At 43.0% G+C, this 23,326-nt stretch overlaps 1 long non-coding RNA gene across 1 annotated transcript in view; it reads right to left on the minus strand.

Annotated features, from left to right (window-relative positions):
• Window positions 1-23,326, minus strand: part of LOC143990121 (uncharacterized) — a 178,205-nt gene that overhangs the window by 132,066 nt on the left and 22,813 nt on the right. The window lies entirely within an intron of this gene.

Consider the following 23,326-nt stretch of genomic DNA (forward strand, 5'->3'; position numbering starts at 1 on the left):
CTCCATCACACCAGAGGTCAGAAGGCATTCAATGGAGTCAGACTCAAGAACCATGGTTTCAGGAACCTGTGCCCCCTGATGGCATGCCGAAATTGCCAATATCTGAATTAAAATTAACTCAGCACTGAATATAAGCGTCTCATTTCCTGAAAGGGAATACGTTTACCATCCAACATTATGTGTTTCAGAGTAGTGATCCCCTTTTTAGCCCAAATTGAGGGATTTGGGATAGTATATAAGTGAGGAAGCATGGGGTTGCCCCATAGGGGGGTATGTGAAGAGACATGAAGAGGTTTCCTGTATATTTCTCTAGCACTCTGCCATACCAGTATTGTAGTTTTCATAGGAGCTGTCATCAGCGGGTGAGCTCTAGGCCCCCAGAAAACCAAATTACTCAAGACCAATGAGCCAAATAGAGCTGCCTTCAGTTGCACTGCTGGATACTGTCTGGACTGGAAGACAGCCACCCAGTAGTAAAGTAGGAAAATCAGAAGTGCTAGGCCCACACCCAATTACAGTAGGTACAAAACTCACTTCACCACTCTAGGAGGTCGTTTGACCCAGACAAATGCCACCACCACACCCTCCAATCTCTCAAAAAAGGTCTTAGCTATATGGGATGGTGTGTTTCACAAAAAATATAAAAATTTGGGTAGGTATATCATTTTCAGTAAGTTGACCCTGCTCACTGGTGTCAATGGAAAATTTTGCCAGGTTGCGCATTTATGGCTGAGTTGTACCTTCACAGGACCCAGTTTTTTTTTTCTACATAATCATCTGTATTTCCACTTACCCTGATTCCCAGGTAGGTAAACTCATCCACCCACAGAAGAGGCGTGTGTGTGTGTTAATAGGGATGCAGCTAGCCATGTTAGTTGGTGCACTTTGAACTCCTATTGGGTAGTGTGTAAAGGCAGTATGCTAGCAGTGTCTGGATAATAGGAAAGACACTGATTATTTAACAGGGTATCCGTGTGAGCCAGGTTCTGGCAAGTGTGAGCAAAGTGAACAACGCTGTCTGTCTGCAGTGTCTTTGTTCCCTGCAAATGGGCAAGTGACCACTCACCAATCCTGCGATCAAGGCCCAAACGAAACATCCTGAAACAGGTAGGCTCTTCAGGTAGCCCAACTGGCTACCTCACAACTGGATGCTTCACGCTGTTGGTGCAGGTGTGCCTGGATATGCACCTGGGATCCCTCTCTTAGGCAGGATGTCCCCTGACCAGCTGTGGATGCCTGATAGGAACAGTACACCAACCCAGAAGGCAACACCTCCCATCAGGTCTGGTCTTCTCCTCTGCCTTGTGGTGTCTGATTCCCCCAGGCAGACAAGATGGTGTCCTTTCCTTTCTTTTATCCTGAGGGCAGCTGGTCTGTGTAGTTCTGTCCCAATAGAAAGCTATGGGGTGTGTGTGAATCCCAGCAACGGGCAGAGGAAGATGCCAGCCCGCAGGGCAGATGCTGCACAGGTATATTAAGAGACCCAGTCTCCAGGCTGTTCAGTTTAACACAATTCTAACCTATATTGTAAGATTATGTGTGCATTTGACATATCTTATGCATGCTACCTGTACCTATAAAAGCCTCACTTGTGTAGGGATTTACATTTTTTGGGCACCTCTGTTTTGGATGTGATATCAGTAGCCCCAGCAGACTTAAGCAACACTCTATAGCAGTGGTCCCTGAGTTGCAGTCCTGTGGCATTTTGGCTAAGCATTTTAACATACCTAATATTTCTGTGTTTTTAGGTTGATGATGGGTCTGCTTAAAGTAGGCTTTTCTGGGGAATATATACATACCTTCCTACTTTTTGAGTTAGGAATAGGGAACACTTATTATCAAAACTATGCAGGCAAAGGACACACCTCCTGCCATGCCCCTATAAATTTAGGATTATAAAAAAAATTATTAATTAAACCTACAAGTGCTTTTTTGCCATTGCAGTTCCTTTATGCTGGCTTTTGAAATTTACAAATGCAGCAATGTAGAAATTGGATGAAACATTTATCACTAGAAAACACTATTTGAAAGATAAAAAGTGCATTCTATATACAACTATATAGATCAGACCAAAATGAGGGACAAATGAGAAGGAAAGAAGGACAGAGGGACTTTGTTCCAAATCAGAGGCAGTCCCTCTAAATGAGGGACAGTTGGGAGCTATGCATTATAGTCAACGATGACACCTGGGCAATCAGACAAATCTGCCTCTTCCTCCTCCGCGGAGATCTTCTGTCTTCTCTCCTCCGTGTGGCGTCTTCTGGGTAATGGGTCGCGCTGTGTTCTGGGAACTGTGTGTCCCAGAACACAGCACGCCCTGTTCACAAAGCGCTGCGCAGTAGGAAACGGGCAGTGAAGCCGCAAGGCTCCACTGCCTGTTTCCCATAGCCAAAATGGCGGCACCGGGACCTGAAAGCCGAGGGACGGGTCGTCCTCGGGCGGCCGACATCGCGGGCGCCCTGGACAGGTAAGTGTGTTTATTAAGTCAGCAGCTACATTGTTTGCAGCTGCTGACTTTTAATTTTTTTTTTTTAACTGGCCCTCCTCTTTAAGTTAATTGAGTGCTCTGCTTGGGTCTAATGAGATATAAGTGTATAGCTGTTATACCATTATTAGCCCTTATTTGTGGAGAAAAAAAGAAGAAAAAGTCTAGTCTTGTTTGATACTGCCTGCCCAAACAGTTCTGATCTTTGAAACAGGAGACAAGCTTTCTCACGAAAAATTGTACTAAGCTACAATTTGACAGGCAGCCACCCAGAGGGAGGAGAGTTGTACCTGCTAACATGGTTTTACTAAGGCTATTTATACAGGACATTAATCAGCATTGTGATTTCCAAATCACTCAAGAGACTTATGCCTCTATTTTATTCTTATTACTTTACGTGTGTCCACAGGCAATTCTGTGCAAGCCATATGCAGCTGTCTCTCTGTTGGCCTGAAGTTCTAAAATGCAGTTTTATTCACACAACAAGCTGCCTAATATTAAGCAGATCTATATTTCCATACTGGAAATTGTTAGCATTTAAACATACTTTAAAGGGGATTCTTTTTTAAATTCTTTCAATGGTGATAGAAAATCCTAATATTGATGTATGTTCCACCAAGGTAACAATAATTACAAACCAGTGAGTAAACCACGCTGACTTACATTAAAAATGTTCTCCCACTGAACAAATTTGAAGCCTTAAGGGTACTTTATAAGGCAGTAATTCATTTTGCTCCCTGGCTGTTAAGTTGAACAGATGAGTGACTAATAGGAAAATGCCACACAGCTAAAGCTCTGTAAGGTTATTTCTTTTCTTTCAATTTCAAACAAAAAAACCTTAGATGTTTTCTATATCGCATTCAGCTTATAAAAATAATTTGTAGTCAGTCATCCAACAGTGAAATATACTACAGATAATATTTATAGTTGTAGCCGCTCTTGACTAATGGAAGTGTTTGTAGATCTGAAAGCCTTAAAGTGTAACTAAAGGCAAAACTTTTTATTTTTTTTAAGTTTTGGATAGAGTGGAGATTGATTAGCACCCCTGTCAACTTTGATTACTGTCTGTGCCCCCGTTAGGAAGATTCACATTCTCTATTTCTCCTGTTTACTATTAACATTAAAAGTGAGAGTAAAAGATAATCAAAAAATTTTAGGTTGACATCAGAATACAAACTGGGGAAATCTGCCCATGGGGACATTAGATGTGGAGACACACCAGGATTCCCTCACTTTGGAAGCATTTCCTCTCACTTCCGGTTTTGTCTATGGGACAAGAAGTGAAAGGAAATCACCCCAATGGGACAGCTTGGGGAAAAAAAACTGACCGGGTTATAACTCTCCCTTACTCTATCCAAAATGTAAAAAAAGTTTTTCTTTTAGTTCCACTTTAAAGTGGAAAAAAAACAAAGTCTAACTATTCTTCAAATGTTCTCCTTCCCCTTCCTCCTACCTATCTTGCCTAACTTGTAAAAAAAAAGGAGTGTGTAACCAGGGGTGGACTGACCATTGGGCCACTCGGGCACCCAGGCCCCGAGCCACTAGGGGCCCCATCAGGGTTGCCAGCCTCACTAAAACCAGGGACAGTATGTAAAAATCTGCATTTTTTGCATCTGTCTCTGAAATGTCCCTTACTGACATCCCTTTGGTCAAAAAAAGATTATAGCTGCCCCACCTCTCCAGTACCTTCTCAGCCAATAGAAACATGTCTGTGTATACTGTGTGATTGTATACTCTGTGGCCCCATAATCTCGGATTGCCTGAGGCCCCATAATCTCCTATTGCCCAGGGGCCCCATGAGTTGTCAGTCCATCCCTGTGTGTAACAATATTCAATTGTGCTGTGCTATAGTGAATAAAAGCGCTACAATGAAAATATAAACAAAATAATGCAAAGCCTTAAATGTGATTAATTGTGTCACTCTGCATGAATCCCCAAAAATATTTTTGTTCACATATAAAACATTGAGTCCATGCTTAACCAGTGCATTTGAAAATGTGCAGTGATCAAATTAGAATATAGTCTACAACGGTGCCATTCATAGTATCTATGATGCTCATCCTACTAGCCAGTCACCATCCTGTATAGGTGCTTCTCAATCCACCTTCCTTTGTAATGCTCCGGTATACAAACAGTGTATTACCACAAAGTGCCCCCCCCCTTCAGATGAACTCCCACCTTCAATGCAACCTTGCAATTAACCTTGGTCAAAATGGGCCTTTTAGCCTCTCCCGGGCTAGAACAACGGTTTTCTGTATAACACCGAAAATATCTCCTCGGCACGTCACCACACACCAATCGATGGTAGATAGCATATGCAAAAAAAAAAAAATCTCAAGAGTTCTTATATCCTTAAAATAGCCACTTTATTTAAAACACAATTGAGGTACTCATACTTTCCTGGTGCTTCCAGTGCACCAGGCTAATTAACTCCTTTGTAATGGTTCTGTTCGTTCACACGCGGGAGGGGCAAAGACAGTGACGGCACTCGGATCCGTAGTGGAGCCAGCTGCCCGCGGTGTGTGTTGACAGCTGGAGCCATATTCCGTGTGAAAAAAGTATGTGGCGCTACCTAAATAAATAAATTCATAAAAATGCTCAAAATTAAATAAAATTAACAACAATTAACCTCTAAATTATGTGCAATCAATTATACATAAATAAACCTCATAGCTTGATCTGTGCAAAATAAGCTGACCACAATGTGCAAACAATACAGTAAATGTGCAAATAAATACTGTGCAAAAAAGCATATAAAGTGCAACAATGCAATAAATGTGCAAATAAATAATGTGCAATTAGTAAGTAAAGTGCAAAATTCTTTAAATATGTCCGTGTATCACAGTAATAAAGTGATCTGATGAGGAAGTACAGTTATTATTGCAAAGTCCCAAAAGTAATTGAGCCATATTCCGACTGCTGTCTATTGGTCTGTCTGTTGGGCCATCTTGGGGCTCACTGCCTAAACTTTCCCTGTCTGGGCTACTGGTGTTGTGTGCCCACATTTTTCATGCATAGTTCATCTGTTTAACTACTGGAAAACATGCTATCTGTGCAGCTGTTGAGAGCACAGCTTGAAGACAGGAACTATGTTGGTGTACACTTTTAGACCTGCTTGTTGCCTGTATTGAGCTCCATGCACACTGGGCTTAAATAAACACCAGCTCCCTTGCCAGAAGAAAAACATCCACATAATGCATCATTTTTGTACATATGTTTAGGTACTTTTAGCCTCCATGCACACTAACTTTTTTTAAGCTTCTAGAAGCTGTTATTAGCCTTTTTTCTACTCCTAGAAGCTAAATATCTTATGTTATCTTATGTGTTAATGCACACTACAATAGGCTATAAGGCTCCATGCACACTGAAGCTCAAAAAAGCTATTTCTGGACGCCAGATTGCTGGCAGAAAACGCTGGTTGAAAAACCTGCTTTTAACAGCGTTTTATACTAGCGTTAATGAGCGTTAATGAGCGTTTTACAGCGTTAGCGTTAATAGGCGTTTTTTATAAAAATACACAGAGGACACTCCAAAAATCCCACAATGCATTGAAAAATAGAATGCCGAACACTAATGAACGAGCGTTAATGAGCGTTAATGAGCGTTAATGAGCGTTTGTCGTTTTTTGCCGCTGAAAATCGGCACTTTGAACGCGAATTTCTGGCGTTCAGAAAAAAGCCCATAAACTCCACTGCTCATTAAAGCTGAAAAACGTCCATGTGTGCATGGACACATAGGCTAACATAGAGTGGAGTTTATGGGCTTTTACAAAAAACGCCCAAACGCCAATAAACTGCAGTTTATCAGCTTCAGTGTGCATGGAGCCTTAGTGTTTTTTTGAGTTTCAACATCTAGAGCAGAAAAAAAAATGTTTTTGTGGAGTTTTTTGGAGCTCCTAGCAGCTTTTTAGAGCTTTTTTTTTTTCATGTACTGCAAAAACGACAAAAATACAAATGCTCCTAAATCCTCCTGAAAGCTTCTAAAAGCTACTAAACTCTACTACAAGCTGGCACAAAACATTATTATCAGCATTTTTCATCCAGCATTTTTTTTCCTAGCATTTTTTTGAGCTTATAAAAAAACGCTAGTGTACATGTAGACTTAGGAGTGTTTAGCTTTTTTTCTGCCAGAAAACTCCAATCAAAAACACAAAGCAGAAGGTTTTTTTCCTGCCTTTAAACACTGAGCCTAAAATTTGTCTCTAAATGTTCTAATGTGCATGGACACATAAGATATAATTGAGCTGCTTCTACAGGCAAAACGCAAAACTCCTGTAGAAGCAGCATTTTTTTAAGCCAGTGTGTATGGACCCTTAAGTCACGTACATACGATCGGATTGTTGGCCAACAAAGCGTCAGACTTTTGTCCGAAGGGTGTGTGCCAGGAATTTTTCTTGCATATAAACAGTACACAATTGTCGGCCAACAAACACGAACGTAGTGACGCACTACGTGGAATTGCAGCTCTTGAGCACCACCCTTTGGGCACCTCCTGCTAATGTCGTGTTTGGTGAGTATTGATTCCGAGCATGGCTGTTTTTACTTTGGGCTTTTGTTTGATGGACTTGTGTACACACGATACAAAAATCTGACAACAGACCGCTGTCCGCCGAAAATGTACCAGCCTGCCATCGAACATTTGTTGTCGGAAAGTTGGACAACAATTGTCTGATGGAGCGTACATATCCCTGCCGAAAATCCGATCGTGTGTACGAAGCTTTAAGCCTCGTACACACGATCGGATTTTCTTCCGGGAATTGTGTGATGACAGATTGTTGGCCTTAAATCCGACTGTTGGTATGCTCCATCAGACAATTGTTGTCCAACTTTCTGCCAACAAATGTTGGATGGCAGGCTAGTAATTGTTGGCAGACAACAGTCTGTTGTCAGATTTTTGTCTCATGTGTACACAAGTCCGTCACACAAAATTCCAAAGTACAAACACGCATGCTCAGAAGTAAGGAGGAGCCAGAAGCGGTCGGTCTTGTAAACTAGCATTCGTAATGGAGAATTAACATTTGTGATGCAGCAAATTATGAAATGTTGAAATGCAGCACGCATTCTCTTCTTTAATGGGATAATAATGAAGCTGTTTTGCTGATGATACTCATGGAGTTCTGCCAAATGTATTTTCAAAGGCTTTTTTTCTAGTGATATCAAGAATAATATTATTATGCTTGTTATTATTTTATTTTTTTTCTGGTGTAAGTTACCACAACATTATTATCCTGTAGATTTTAAGATAAAAGATACAACTATGTTGGTGTCTCGTGTTAATTTTACTTTTTTAAATGTAATTGCCTACTCCCAAACTGTCATTTGACATAAAACACATAGCCAAGTATTATTCTACACAATTTTTGGTTAAGTTCTTTATATTTGTATGGCAGATAGCATCTCTAATTAAATTTTTTTTTTTAATGCACAATAAAAAAAAAGTGCATTCTATGCATACAAAAATATAACAAATAAAATCATTATTCCAAAACCCCAAAAAAATGGAAATTAGTAATTTGTGAAGGGCTGAAAATCCCCAGTCCAGTGGCCTTGTTGGGGTCTTGCGGTTGGTACTGTCACTGTCCGCCATGCTGCTGTGGTGGGTGGGGTGGCTGTGGAGGTGAAGGATGGGGGGCCACAAAATCACACAGGTGTGTCTTTTCTTGAATTTGGTCCCTCACCCTCTTGTTGAGGAGCTGCAGCATTAGTTCCTCACACCTGCTCCCATCCATCTGCCTTAATTTATTGGCAATCACCACGGAAATTCCCTCAGCCTCATCTGGGTCTGTCCTAATGGCAGTAGGGGCCTGGATAAGGAAGGCAGCTGTGGCCTCATCCAGATTCCTGCTCTTCATGGCCCTTTTAGCCCCTTTGGCACCAAGATCAGTCACACCCGTGCATGCTCGTGCGCACGCACACATACTCGTGCACTCATTAGTTTTACCATGCACCCGTGTGCACCAATTAGCCTTAGCGAGTACCAGCGTGCGCCCATTTGCGTGCACCCGCGTGCACCCGTCAGCTTTAGCGCACATCCTCGTGTGCCCGTTTGTGCCCTTGCACACCCACGTGCGCCCATTTGTGTTAACGCGCACCTGTGTGCGCCGGTTGGCTCGTCTGCTAGGGATTCTGCAGGTATGTCTTCTGGAAACAGCTGGGCAGTCAGAATGTCCTTCTTGACAGATATACAATGTAATACTGACATATAATCACACACATAGGTTGGACTTGATGGACTTGTGTCTTTTTTCAACCTCCCCTACTATGTAACTATATAAGATGTTAGTTTGTTTTAAAACCTTAAAACACACACGTGAAAGTGCTTGGAGTAATTTTTTTTTTACTAAACAATGTGTGGCTTAATATTTCAAAGCTCAATACCAGTGTATTTGTTAAGTTGTTGTTACAGTGACAATGTGCTCTAAAACGTGGCCAACTCCTGCAATTTTTAGTCCTCCCAAAAATAAGAGTTGAAAAGCCATAATGTTTTTGAACTACATGCATTAGATTCATTAAGAACACAAACATTGTATGTGTGTAGCAGACCCACAGCACACCATAATAGTTAGCTGAAGAAAATATTGTCAACTCATGTAGCAAATAAAGTAAATTTTCACTATTGGATAAAGTGGGCAAAATAAAGCCCATTTGTGAACATATTAGGCAGATAGAAACACAGACAACAGTAGTTCAAATGAAATATGAGTTTATGATCTTGAAATTATATTAGGCATAATCAGCTACAATTTGCTGCCAAGCAACTGCTCCTCTACCCGCAAAATAATCAAGGTATTTCAGCTGTACATCTCTGGCAATTTGTGAGGGCAATCCAGCATGGGCATTTTCAGCCATCAGCACGCCCACAGACAGCCGAGATGCAGCCTCTTCAGCTGGGCCTGCCACTGCAGGGTCCATGTCACTTGGCAGTGAGGCAAGGTAGCTATTCCTCCTTAAAAAATTATGTAAAATATAACAGCACAGGACCACATGGTTGATCTTGTAGAGTGGCAGGTTAATTGGAGTCAAAAACAGCCTTAAACTAATCAATAGGATGCCAAGGGCATTTTCCACCCTTCTGGCATGAGAGAGCCTGTAATTGAAGATTCACTGCTCTGGGTAGAGGTTCCACATAGGAAACGGCTTCACCAGATGTTCCCCCAGAGCAAAGGCCTCACCTGCAACAAAAACAAAATTGAGGCACTCAACATTCTCCTCAGAGGGTGGCAAATTTAAGGTGCCATTCTGGAGCCGCTTGTAGAACTCTGTCTGCATCACCACTCCTCCATCAGAGCCATTCTTCCCAACATCCAGATACAAAAACTCATAGTTGGCAGACACCAAACCTAGCAGACTATGCTGCAAAAGCCTTTATAATTAAAATAATATGAGCCAGAGCTGGATGGTGGCACAATACAGACATGCTTGACATCAATAGCACCACTACAGTTGTTAAAATCCCACTGATGGTGAAAATGGGCTGCAATATCCTGCCATTACTGTGGGTTGGAAGGAAACTGTGGATTAAAACAATTTAATTACTACTTCTGCATATAACATTGCAAGCAGATTTGACACAAACATGCTTAGCCAACATAAGGAGAAACTTAAATGAGTATTTACAGACAAAAGGGTAAGGTCAACTTATCTGATTCATCTCCCCCTCTGGTGGCCCATGAGCAACATTTAGGGTGGGGGGAGGAAATCGGTAGATGTTTTTGACATGTAACCCTCTCCACTACCATGAGAGCTGTTTGCACAAATAATTAAGGATACTTTAGCCAACACCGCCTTACTTACACTATTGGCAGCCCAGTGGACAGGTTAGAAGTGTCATAATCTAAAAATATGGATCCATACAATCCGAATTACAGCACATTTTGTCATTCTGAAAATACCTATGAATATAATAGGAGGCAAAAACTTACTATGTTACAATTTGTAGGTAATCAGGCAGGCCCTTGCACTACATGGTTGGGTGAATTTAGACAGAAATTTAAACACAAAAGAGGGATAGTGTGTATGGGTTTAGCGAAGTCAGCAGATTTGTATGTGTTTACATTTCATTTTTGGGGGGGAGGGTTTCAAATGAGTTTGTGCCCCAAAAAATGGTCTCTTGAACTCTGCCTGAATTTGAGGACAACAATAACATTTGTACACATTTTAGGGGTTGTTTAGGATAAGCTCCAAAATTTAGCTGACAAAAAACACAGTGTAGTTACTAGGCTAGGTGTGTATGTGCCCAGGATAGCATGCTGGGGATGTTAGTTAAGAAAAATATGCATGAAAGCCAACAAAGGAGCAGGAAAAGCTTACAGCATGCATGAGGACAAAGAGGACATATTACAATATTGATAATGTAATCAACAAATTAAGACAATACATTAGCAAACATTAATACATAGAATGTGATCTTAAAGGTAAAAACGTACCCGAATATAGTCCTTCTGCAGTACTTGAATAATGGTGTAACAGGTCTCTGGATTAATGAGTCCCAGAGCCTGGGGGTGAGATCCCAGTGGTAAACTTGAGGTCCTGGAGACTTCTCCCCATCGCCAAGTAACGCAAGGTGGCTATGACCCTTTGCCCTGGAGTGATGGCAAGCCTCATGCATGTTTCCTGCTTCATAATATAGGGGGTCATCAATGCCAAGAGTTGGTGAAAGCAGGGGTCTGTCACCTGGAGATAATCCCGAAAATCATTCGGATTATTCTCCTGAAGCTCCCGCAGCAAAGGCATGTGACATAATTGGCCACGATTAGGCAACCAATTTTTGGTCCAAGAACTCCTCCTCCTCCTGTTCCTGGACTGGACTTGGATCAAAGCAATAACTCCATGGCCAATAATAGCCAATAATAGCATGTTCTCTCCTTCGATTCTGCAACATGGCTGGTTGACGAACGGTCGTTCAGAAATGAACTGAAAAGCGCGAATCAACACTCACTAAACTTCTACTAACACAAAATTCACAAAAGGAGCCCAAAGGGTGGTGCCTTACAATTGAACTTCCTCTTTATCGGCTTTGTATTTGTTGACCAACAATTGTGTAACATTTGTATGCAAGACAAGTTCACGGCACATGCCCTTCGGGCAAAAAAAATCCGATTGTGTGTAGGAGGCTTTAGGCTATGAATTGGCTGATTGATTCCAAGGCTAGCAATAGATGAGTAGATGTCCACCAGAGAATGATGATTGAGATTTTTGCTTTTTGCTTCCATGATTTGCAGAACCAAAACTTACTACAATTCTTACCCGATTACAGTTCATGAAAAGTTCTTTTAAACGCTTTATTTACTTATTGAAGTAGTGGCTAGTAGTGACTTAGGCCCCTTTCATGCGATTGGACCGTCCGGGCCCGCCTGTCCCAATCGCACCACCCATTGGCCTCCATGGGGAGGCGGATGTCAGCAGGTCGGATCAGATTGGTTTAAAACGGACAGGCTGACCATTTTCTTCCAATCTCCCCATAGAGGAGAATGGGACTCTGACAGGTTCATCTCTGCACAGTGAGCAAAGACAGATCTGTCATCCACCTGCTCAGTGGGGATCAGCGGAGCATTCCCCGCTAAGCAAGCAAAGTCTGTCAAAACGGATCCGCCCCGGGTGAAAGGGGCCTAAGTCAAGGCTCAGCCATTTTCACATGGAGGTTGTGATAAGGAGCTCTTCTGACAAATACTTCCTTTTGTTGTACATAAATAGCTTAATAATCACAAACAAAACTTAAATTGGAAATATCGTCTCCTTTTATTGAGATGACTATGGTCCAAAACTATATTTATGGATTTTTGGAAGATAAGCTCTACATGTATTGCTGCCAGCTGAGTTGAAAGATATCAAAAAATATATAATAGTCTCTCTTGGCCTGCTGCTACCTTTGCTATGAAAGCCCTGTCTTTGCCAGAATGATACCTGGTTCCACCAGAAGTACAGGAACGTGCAAAACATGCATGGATTTATGGAAGTATACATTTTCTACATAAGGGGGACATATATTAGGATTCATACAAAATAAGGCTCTGTTTCCATTACTGCGAGTTGTTGTGCGACTTGGCACATGTAAAGTTGCATGACAAGTCAAAATCCATATATATCAATGGTCCCAGTTCTAATTGGTGCGACTCAAGTTGCAGTGACTCCAAAAAAGGTTTTTGCACTGCTTTGTTCCGACTTCGGTGCAACATGTTCTCCATAAAAAGTAATTAAGTAGCAATGAAGTCACATGTATGTCACTGTGACATTGTTGTAACTTCGACGGAAGTCTGTAGAAGAACATCTCTACTCCTCCCAAAGATATCACTTGTACATGAGTGTGGAAGACAGCAGGAAGCATGTCCAGGTCTATAAAGAACAAACGACAAGTTAATGACAATGAAGAAATCATTTGGCTTGTCAGGCAACGTCCGGCAATATATGACCTCAGAGATCCATGTTACAAAGATCATATAAAGAAGGAGAGAGCTTGGCTGGAAGTGGCTCGCATATATTATGAAACCTGGGACTCTTTATCAGCTACAGAACGGTCAGCAAAAAGTAAGTGGTTGACATGCTGCTTAGCACTTTGCAGCTTGTACCTATTTATTCCTAAAGCGGAGGCAGGACCAAAGCAGCTTGCAGAGGAGGACACAGGGTGAGTTGCTGGCAATTGGTGAATAGTAATAATGTTCAGTAACCTCTAGCAAACAATTGATGTGTGGAAATAATGTGCCCTGTGTTCTCTTGGTGGGGACTTCTTCCTCTGCCGGGAGATCGCACTGGTTTTGCAGGAGGGAATCCCTTGTCAACACTGTCTGTGTTGATGGGAGAATTTAGCTAGTTTCTTTCATGCAACTTGTGACGGCAGGAAAGAAACTAGCTCCATCTGTGTGTGTGGGGGGCCCCAAATAATATTTGCCCATGGTCCAAACAATATTAAAGATGATGGCCCTGACTACATCCTTCAGCACCACACAGATTATTCTGCAGGTGTCATGGATAATACAGCTTGCGGTTCTTGAACTTGGTATTGTCTTTATGTTTTGCAGTGCACTCTTTACAAACTTGATGGAGAAGTCTCAAAGACTGTTACAACCGATAACTAAGAAAATTAAAAGAAGGAAGGAGTGGTTCCAGCTCTAAAAGCTTAGCCCCATATGCCCATGCTGGGGATCTCAAATTTTTAAAACAGGTGTTAGAAATGTGAGAGTAAATTATCAGCAGGCATATTTTGAGGTATTTGACATATAAAATTGTAATGCTTCCTTTAATAATTTGCTATTCATATTTCAGAACCCAAGCAAGCTGGGAAGACAGCACACAGGGTTTGCCACCAGAAGCTAAGTCAGAGGAGGCTGCGGCTGCAGAGGAGGAAGAACAATTCATAGACATTGTTGACCAGGAACTGTTTGTAGATGAAAGAAGGTCAATAACAAACTCCATTAATGAGGAGGAGGCTGAACAAGGGCCTAGCAAAGTCTCTAGGACTTTGCAAAGATCTACAAGGGGAAGTGCTAGGGATGGGAAACCCATGGATCAAATCTTACATGTGGTCAGTGAGATGTTCACTAAAATGGCCAATAACCAGTGTGAAGACACAGCATTTCTCACTGTAATTTTAGACATATGTAAACAGGTCCCCCCGAGAGACAAAATATGCACTCAGTATGGCTTGGAGTCAACTGCTCAATTCTTTGTGGGTGAGAAGCCAACAACAACCTCAGCATATATGCCCCCCCCCCCCCATAGGCCCTTTATCACTAGTACCCACCCTTTCCAAGTACACAATATACTCCACCAATAAACGGCCTATACTGTGACAAGTATGGTAATATGCTTAATCCCTCAAGGCCAGGCATGTTACATCTAAATTCTGCGTCTACTACCTCCACCCTTGGCCCCCCTGACCAATCACCAACTTATGCAGCCTCCACCCAGTCAGGTTCCGCCTTTTCAGGAAAGGAAATACTACCCAGGAACATCAATGGATTACCCTGAACCATCCACTAGTTCAGGTTCGGGGACCACTGATCCAAAAACATACCAGCAATTGCAAGGTTTTGATTTTTTTATGGTGTTGTTTTGATACCTGTTAATTTCAGTTTCTTTGTAGTGGTTGTCAAAAAAACAACCAATAAACTGTAGTTCACCTAAAAAACAACTTCTTTTTGGTACATTCTTTTGTAATTTTGTAAAAAAAATAAAAATATCCAGAATATATATATATATATATATATATATATATATATATATATATATATATATATATATATATATATATATATATATATATATATAATGCATGCTTACAGGAAAATATTCTGGTTACATTTTTTGTTTTTAATATCAAATAAGGCTCCATTCACGCTGGACGTTAAAAATAATGTTATAAAAACGCCAGTAGCTTTGCAGGGAGTCTTTCAACTTTTTTTTCCAATGGATCAAAAATGCTTTTTTTGTGGTCAGAATAACAGCTCCTGAAAGTGATTTTAGCACATTCAGACAACAGCCCATAAACTCCACTGCTGATAAACATCCAAAAACATGGACACATAGGATAACATAGAGGGAAGTTTATGGGCTGTTAAAAAAAACCACACAAACTCCAAAAACAGCCGTTTATGAGTTTCAGTGTGCATGGAGTCTTATCATTATTATTATCATAATGACTGCTGATCCAACATATTGCATAGCCAACATGTTTGCTAAGCACTATAAAACACATGACAACAAGAGGAAGGGGAAATGACTGAGCAGGAAAAGGAATTGTCACTAGGACCAAATCGCATAACATCAAAGTAGCATGCAGTCATTTGTAAAGTCGAATGAAATTGCATCAGCATCGCATTGCAAAGTTGCACTGGAAATCGCGTGACTTTGGGGTCACATTAGTGGAAACCTAGCCTAAAGGTCTTTGGCATTTTCACCTTAGGTGCTAGAGAAGCTTGCACTGGCATTGCCAACTAGTATTCTGCAAGTCTTTAGCTGGTGGTGTGATGTTATATATTGGAGTTTTACTAATGCCAGGTCTGTTCAATATAGTAAGAACAAAAGCCTAGAAACAGACATGTATTGGTGCAGATGATCCTGGTGCAGAAGAGGTAAGTATGCAAATGTGGGATTACATGTGGTTGCAGCAGAGATAGTGTGAGGGAAACTTTTCTGAATGCAGCCTAAATATTTCTCTAATTTCAGAATTCCATTAAAGTGTAATGCTGCGTACACACGATCAAACAAGCGGGTGGAAAAGACCGGCAAACTCAAGTCCGCCAGACAATCCCCTCGTGTGTAGCCTCCGGCATACTTTTTTGACCCGAAAGTACGGCGGACTTAGAATGCGTGTTACACTCCAATCTTCCCGCCGGACTCGCATTTCGGCGGACAATCCGGCCGTGTGTATGCCAGTCGGCCGTACTTTTGAAATTTTCCCGCCCGGAGAAAAATCCGCTCATTTCAAGTGGGTCTCCAGGTAGGCGGGGCCCGCGAAGGAGACGCCGCCAGCCCCGCCACCTGGTATGGACTTAAAGAGGAACCCCAACGCCGAAAAAAACGACAAAGTGCACAACAGACCCTTGTCCGAGCACGCTACCCGGCCGGCCAGGAAAGGAGGGGCGAGCAAGCGCCCCCCCCCCCCTCCTGAGCCGTACCAGGCCGCGTACCCTCAACATGGGGGGAACCCATGTGACATCCACCGAAGACCCCGCCCCTTGTCCCTATATAAGTCGCCGCATGCCCGGTCCCTGTCATTGTGAGCGGAGGACTCGGCGAGGCAACATCTGAAGAACAGAAGAACGGAAGGCGGCGGCGGCGGCGGCGGCGGCGACAGAAGACCGGGCCACCGCCTGTAAAAGAGCTATAAGAAGGCGCGGTGGCCCGGCAGAAGAACCGAAGAGGGGGACAAGACTCCCGAAGTCGGAAGAAGAGGCCGGCGGCGAGGAAGAATGCCGGGCTCCTCCGCTAGCAAAAGAGCTACAAGAAGATAGCGGAGGAGTCCGGCGAGAAGACCCCCGAAGACGGAAGACCCCGGAGCTGTGCAATAAAGTATTTTATCGCGTGTGTTGTGTTTTTTTTGTACTTTTATTTTACAGGTGAATGGGTAGGGGTACATTGTACCCCATACTCATTCACATAGGGTGGGGGGCCGGTATCCGGCGGCCCCCCCGCCCGCAGACCCCGACAACCAACGGCCAGGGTTGTCGGGAAGAGGCCCTTGTCCTCATCGACATGGGGACAAGGTGCTTTGGGGTGGGGGGCCACGCGGCCCCCCTTCCCCAAGGCACCCCCCATGTTGAGGGCATGCGGCCTGGTACGGCGCAGGGGGGGGGGCGCTCGCTCGCCCCTCCTTTTCTGGCCGGCCGGGTAGCGTGCTCGGACAAGGCTCTGTTGTGGACTTTGGGGGGGACCCCTACGCCGATTTTTTTCGGCGTTGGGGTTCCCCTTTAAGTCCATACCAGGCGGCGGGGCCAGCGACGTCTCCTTCGCGGGCCCCGCCTACCTGGAGACCCGCTCGAAATGAGCGGACTTTCCTCCGCGTGTGTGGGCGAGTCCGTTCATTTCAAAAGTATGGCGGATAGTACGGCGGACTTAGTACGCCGTATTAGTCCGCTGAAAAAGTGCCGTGTGTGGGCAAGTAGCCCGTTCGGAAAGTCCGACGGGCAGTCCGACGGGAAGTCCGCCAGACTAAGTACGTTGGACAGACGGCTACGTGTGTATGCGGCTTTACTAAACCCAAGACTCTGCATTCACTATATCGGGTCTCTCACAGTACTCAGAACAGGGAAATGCAATCATTTTAGTAAATATAAACTGCTAAATACCTTTTCTCATCAGCAGTATACATCAGTCTTATGACTTATATCAGTGCTGGTTAAAGCTTGTAGGAGGAGTTTTCATACTGCACTGGCTGAACTATATGGATGCAGGACTCTTGACTCCCTGTCTGGACAATGCTGATTGGCCCCGTGCTGATCACATGCACCCTTCCAAAAAAAAAAAAAAAACTAGATAGCAATACACTCCAAACTGAGCAGTAACTCTGTCTTATCCGGATATGTTATGGAGACAGTGCAAGAAGGGGGTGATCTGTGCATACAAGATCAAACAGCATTTTTTCACAATGCAGAGGATTATCCCCTTCGATTACACAGTGAGTATAACAAGCATGCTTTACAGACTGATTTTACTGTTGTGGGTTTAGTAACACTTTAAGCTCCACTAGTGCTCTCAGTAATGAATACATACAAATGGATCCACTGCAATTAGATACCATGTTAAACTAGTGTTTGCCTTTTTCTAAACATACTTTCTTCTTATTTTACTTTTTTTCAATTACAAATAAAAGCATTCAATGTGTTAAGGGTATCCACTGTAATGTAAGCCATACACATTTAAAATACTCAGGGAAAATTACTCAAAACAGAATGGATGGAGGAATATCTCCTGTTGGCTATTGTTTTCAGGTAACTATTACACCTACAGCTGCTTGAATATACAAACAGATAATATACATAAGATACAGTCTGCAGTCACTGTTTAGCTGCGAATTTTACAGCCAGCTAAGTCAATTTTTAAATCAACTTTTATCAAGCCAGGTGGTGCCAACAGGGCCACCTATGGTTTCAATTTCAGCAATTTCAGTAGAAATTACCCAAAATTGGAGCCATGCGTGGTTATCTTACCTTTTTTTATTCATTTTTCATTTACATGGCTTTGTCAGCGTATTTATTATGCTTTTTTATAACATTTTCTTGGGCTTAGCAAAAGGTATCTTTGAAAATACGAATGAGTTCTGATTACAGCCACCTCCAATTCAAAATGAAAGCCTGTTTTTTTCCAAAGATCAAAAGGCACCATGAAGTCTTTATAAAATGATAATTATTTGAAATTGCCAACTCTCTTGTGAAGCTCATTACAGTATTTTATTCTACAAAATAAAATCACATTTTACATTTCTACATTAAGAGCTTGGGTCTGGTCATGTATCACTATTGCCTTTTATAGGAAAGTTGGCTCATTTAATGTTGTATTTCTGCAATGTGAGAACTGAAAAAAGTAATAGATTATATCCTGTATTCCTTTTAGTTTGGGGTGCCAGATCTCTCACTTCTGTCTTCAGTTCACAACAACACAGTGTTTTTTGACTAAAGCCACATACAGACATTGATAATTTGGTTGCCAGATGCTAAATAATCAGGTTGTAAAACATTTTTTCTGATTGAAAATTGTGGTACAGTCATGCACATTTACAGTATATTGAGCAAATATTCATGCGTGTGTCTATATAGATAAGAGGCTATTAAAATACATCTCAGCACCAACTTCACTTGGTGGAAACCATTAGCAAATGACCAGGAAAAATTCAGCTCAGTCAAATGTTTTTGCCCTTTCTCCATAAAAAATACAGCCAAAGCATGTCATGCAGAAGGGAGACCTTCTGACAGGCAGTGCTGGTCATCTTACTTTAAAAAAGTAATTAGTTAAGTTACAAATTACTTCTCCCAAAAAGTAATTGCGTTAGTAACTCAATTACTACATTGGAAAAGTAATTAGTTACTCAGAAAGTAACTGTGACTTTTTTTAAATATTCTATAATGCAATTACATTCTATAACATCTTTAATATCAAGGATGTTTATATTAACGGACTGAAGAATAAAAACACTATATACAGTATTTTAGAACATTTGGTATTTACTTGAACCCAAATGTTGAAGGGGGTGGCAGTGGTGGTACTTGAGGGGGTGGCAGCGGTGGTACTTGAGGGTGTGGCAGTGGTGGTGGTGTATTTGGGGGGGGCAGGCAGCGTGGTTCTTCGGGGGGTGGGGGGGTGGCAGCAGTGGTGGTGCCAAACTCTCCCACCACCACCACCACTGCATCTTACTGACCCCATCCCCCACCACCACTGATCTCATCCCTACCCTATCCCCCCCATCACCTCTGTTGTAGAAGTGATGGTGAGTGGGTAGGGATGGGATCAGTAAGAAGCATAGGTGGTGGAGGACTTGGGATGGATCGATTGCACTGAAATTCGAATCCTCAATCACTTACTTGAATGCCTCCAGGGAAGCCTTTCCTCATGGGGAGAGAGAGAGACCCTCCCCTTCACTCGATTGGTGTCAGCTGGTCAGCTGACTTCATTTTTCAGTGTCCGCCCCACCTCCTTACATTCTCTCTTTCTGGATAAATGGGGCAGAATGGGGCGGTCCAGACAGTCTCTCTGAGTCTTAGCCTCTTCTCAGCTCAGCGGGCGAAAGCCCCCTCCCTGCGGTGGAATGAACGGCCAGGCAGCACGGCCACAGCGGGGCCTCCTGGGCAGTAGATGTAATTGAGGTAACTCCACCCAAGTAATGGGAACTGAGTTACAATGAGGGGAAGAGTAATCAATTAGATTACTCATTACCCTCTAAAGTAACTGCGTTACGTAACTCAGTTTATTTTAACTCAGTTACTTACATCACTGCTGACAGGTGAGAGTTTTATGATGTTTGTAGGCATATCATGTGTTGTGTGCATTATTTGATCACAAGTGATTATAAGTGCATGTTAAAGTTTCAAATAAATTAACCATACTGTTCTTAAAAACCCATATTATCATATGGCTTTATTGTAAGGAAAGTCCTCTACTAATATCATGTCGATTACCTATGCCTTTTGCCTGAGCTTCGTGCCATTGATAGAATTAGAGGTTTTAATAACTTAGAGGCCATGCTTAAAAATAAACTAAGACCTCTCCAAGGCCTATTATAAAGATAAGAATACGGACAATCTGACCAGGGAAGTAGTGTTAGCAGCCATGATCCCTGAATGGCGTTGCCTAATATGCCCCAAAAAACAGGTTTTTACAGTATATTTTTATGTGTGTTTTGTAAACTCTACTTAAAGTGGAACTTTACCCCTAACAACTTGATAAAACACAAAAACAAAGATCATACATTCCTCATTAATAAGAGAGACCATCCAGTGATTACACCATGCAGGCTTCATGTTTAAATAGGCCATCACCAGGATCTGTGGCAGGCTCAGCTGTGCATCCACATGCATGCTGTGGTGTAGGTTGTGCTTTGTCTTCTTTGAACATCTTTGCTTAGGTTATCTCCTGTGCTCAAGAACATGTGCACATCTATATGCATGCCCTGTTGGCATGATGTTCCTGTCACACATGTGATTATTGTGTCCTGCACTGGCTAGGGTTCTGCAGGAGGAACCAGAGTGGCCTGCAGGGAAAGCAAATTTTGACCAGCCCAAGTGTTTGAATAAAATCGACAGCGTGAGCTCTGTAATGTTGTGGCAAACCAGCTGACGGGCTGGTAAATATGAGGCTTTTTTCTTGGCAGAGTACTGCTTTTGACATTTTTCAAAACCCTTGACAGAGTCACTTTACAGTGATATTACCATAATGTAAAATATCCGAATAAGAGGAAGTCTGCAGAATAAGAAATTTTGTACATTCCTTTCAGTAGCATGTCCTTCCATTGTGAGCTGATTCTTTCTAGCAGCCACTATGTAGCTACAGGGGGTAATGATGGGGTAACAGCTGGTCGAAGGAGCAACAATGCCCAGAGGGAGCATGCTGTCTGACACCCCTAGAAGTGTAATTTAGCAGTGGCACCCAAAGCTCTTCAAGAAACTCACCACCCACTAGACATGTGCATTCGTTTTCGTCCGAATGCATTTTCGTCCGAATTTCAGTTATTTTCGTTTTCGTTTTGACAAACGATAACGAAAGCACAAAATCCGAAAGAAACGAAAGATCCGACATAAATAAATGCTTTATTTTCGTTTTCATTGTTACAACAGTTCGATATAGAATAGGAGATTCGACATGACTCTGACAACAATCTGTCTATAGAACCTGTGGTCGAATGTGCCTAACCTTACCTCTATTAGTCCAAGATTATATAGAGAAAATATTCGACAGAGAAAAAAGATTTGACAGAGAGAAAAGATTCTGCAAGTTACTGTCCTAAAAAGTGTTTGGGGACCCGGGTCCTGCCCCAGGGGACATGTATCAATGCAAAAAAAAGTTTTAAAAACGGACGTTTTTTCGGGAGCAGTGATTTTAATAATGATTAAAGTGAAACAATAAAAGTGTAATATTCCTTTAAATTTCGTAGGGGGGGGGGGTTGTCTATAGTATGCCTGTGAAGGGGCGCATGTTTCCCGTGCTTAGAATTGTCCCTGCACAAAGTGTCATTTATGCAGGAAAAAAAGTCCTTTAAAATCACTCGCAGCTATTATGAATTGTCGGCTCCGTAATACAGAGAACACTCATTGAAAGTCATTGATAAAAAAATAAATAAATAAATAAATAAAAAAGCGTGGGGGTCCCCCAAATTCAATTACCAGGCCCTTCAGGTCTGGTATGGATATTAAGGGGAACCCTGCCTCAAATTTAAGAAAAAATTTGACGTGGGGTTCCCCCTAAATATCCATAACCAGACCCTTCAGGTCTGGTATGGATATTAAGGGGAACCCCGCATCAAATTTAAAAAAAAATTGACGTGGGGTTCCCCCTAAAAATCCATACCAGACCCTTTATCCGAGCACGCAACCTGGCAGGCCGCAGGAAAAGAGGGGGGGATGAGAGAGCGGCCCCCCCTCCCTCCTGAACCGTACCAGGCCACATGCCCTCAACATTGGGAGGATGCTTTGGGGGTCTGTGACCCCTCAAAGCACCTTGTCCCCATGTTGATGAGGACAAGGGCCTCATCCCCACAACCCTGGCCGGTGGTTGTGGAGGTCTGCGGGCGGGGGGCTTATCAGAATCTGGAAGCCCCCTTTAACAAGGGGACCCCCAGATCCCGGCCCCCCCCCCCTGTTTGAAATGGTAAGGGGGTACAAAAGTACCCCTACCATTTCACAAAGAAAGTGTAAAAAATGGTTAAATAAAACAAACACACTTTTGAAAAATTCCTTTATTAAAAATAAAAAAATAAAAAAAAGATTCCAGCGGCGGTAATCCACTCTTGCTATCCAGCGACGGACGGTCATCTCTCCAGCGATGTCTCATCTCATCCAGCGCAGCGATCCATCCTTCTTCTGTCTCCTCCACGGAGACACTGCAGGCATTCAGGCGGCTGACGTTTCTTATATACGGAGGGCAGGGCCACCCGTCACCTGACCCCGCCCCCCTCTGACGCAAGGGGAAACCCGGGGTTCCCCGTGACGTATGGGTGACCCCGCCCCCCTCTGATGTAACGGAAACCTGCCTGTGTTACATCAGAGGGGTGCGGGTCACCCCTACGTCACAGGGAACCCCGGGTTTCCCCTTGCGTCAGAGGGGGGCGGGGTCAGGTGACGGGTGGCCCCGCCCTCCGTATATAAGAAACGTCAGCCGCCGGAATGCCTGCAGTGTCTCCGTGGAGGAGACAGAAGAAGGATGGATCGCTGCGCTGGATGAGATGAGACATCGCTGGAGAGATGACCGTCCGTCGCTGGATAGCAAGAGTGGATTACCGCCGCTGGAATCTTTTTTTTATTTTTTTATTTTTAATAAAGAAATTTTTCAAAAGTGTGTTTGTTTTATTTAACCATTTCTTACACTTTCTTTGTGAAATGGTAGGGGTACTTTTGTACCCCCTTACCATTTCAAACAGGGGGGGCGGGATCTGGGGGTCCCCTTGTTAAAGGGGGCTTCCAGATTCTGATAAGCCCCCCGCCCGCAGACCTCCACAACCACCGGCCAGGGTTGTGGGGATGAGGCCCTTGTCCTCATCAACATGGGGACAAGGTGCTTTGAGGGGTCACGGACCCCCAAAGCATCCTCCCAATGTTGAGGGCATGTGGCCTGGTACGGTTCAGGAGGGAGGGGGGGCGCTCTCTCGTCCCCCCCTCTTTTCCTGCGGCCTGCCAGGTTGCGTGCTCGGATAAAGGGTCTG

This window comes from Lithobates pipiens, unplaced genomic scaffold, assembly GCF_037356315.1.
Source record: "Lithobates pipiens isolate NorthernLeopardFrog02 unplaced genomic scaffold, aLitPip1_a1.2 Scaffold_18, whole genome shotgun sequence".
Classification (NCBI taxonomy): Eukaryota; Metazoa; Chordata; class Amphibia; order Anura; family Ranidae; genus Lithobates; species Lithobates pipiens.